The 1,055-nt window shown below is 42.1% G+C and overlaps 1 pseudogene; it reads left to right on the plus strand.

Annotated features, from left to right (window-relative positions):
• The first annotated feature begins 227 nt into the window (after positions 1 to 227).
• LOC122467939 lies at positions 228 to 694 on the plus strand (annotated as a pseudogene).
• The last annotated feature ends 361 nt before the right edge of the window (positions 695 to 1,055 follow it).

Consider the following 1,055-nt stretch of genomic DNA (forward strand, 5'->3'; position numbering starts at 1 on the left):
TGCTACTAGCTAATGCTTTAGCTGTCACACTTTGTATGCTAGAATTAGATTACCCCACATAGCTCTAAATCATTTAATTTATGCTATTCAAATAAACGAAGTGTGAGAGTAACATTACTTTCAAGTTGCTGAATGTTGTCTACGCATGTTATACAAAGTAAGAAAATATAGTCTCCATTAATCAAATAGCGTGGCCTTTCCCCTGGCTGGCTGTGCACAAGCCATGCATGCTTGGTGTTCTTGCAAAAGACGTGAACCAGCAGGAGTTCGTCAGAGCTCTGGAAGCCTCCCTCAAAAAGTCTGGGAAGCTGATAGTCCCCAAATGGGCGAACACTGTCAAGCTGGCCAAGCTCAAAGAGGCTGCTACCTACAATGAGAACTAGTTCTACACACGAGCCACTTCCGCAGCATGACACCTGTCTTCTGAGGCAGTGCTGTGGTCGGCTCAATGACCAAGATCTAGGTGGATGTCAGAGAAACGGGGTTGTACCTAGCCATTTCAGCAGAGGCTCCAAGAGTGTGGCCCACAGGGTCCTCCATGCCCCAGAGGGGCTGGAAATGGTGGAAAAGGACCAAGATGGGGGCCGCAAAGTGACACCTCAGGGACAGAGAGATCTGAACAGAATCGCCAGACTGGTGGTAATGCCAACAAGAAGCATTAGAACAAATAGTGGGCTAATGCATTGCCTCGTTCATAATAAAACAAAATATGAAACAAAATAAATAAAGTAAAATAGCTTGGTAAAGGTGAAAATTAATGTATTTTTCAGGTTGGCAAATGCCTTCTAAATAATGGAATGATGAATTTACAAGCAGGATAAATCTGTAATCCTATTCACTCTGCCTCATATGTATTCAAACAAATGTTTAAAATAAACACCTGTCCAACATGTGGTTACTTGTAAGAACCGTGATTTTTTTTTCCCCTAAAGTTCTTTAGCAAATTTCTTTTCATACAAAGCCTGTCTTGTGGCTTTGCATAATAATCAAAGCAAACAAAAATATTACTCTGTAGGCATATGCCAAGTGATGAGAAACAGCCTCCTCTACTCCCC

This window comes from Prionailurus bengalensis, chromosome B1 (genome assembly GCF_016509475.1).
Source record: "Prionailurus bengalensis isolate Pbe53 chromosome B1, Fcat_Pben_1.1_paternal_pri, whole genome shotgun sequence".
Lineage (NCBI taxonomy): Eukaryota > Metazoa > Chordata > Mammalia > Carnivora > Felidae > Prionailurus > Prionailurus bengalensis.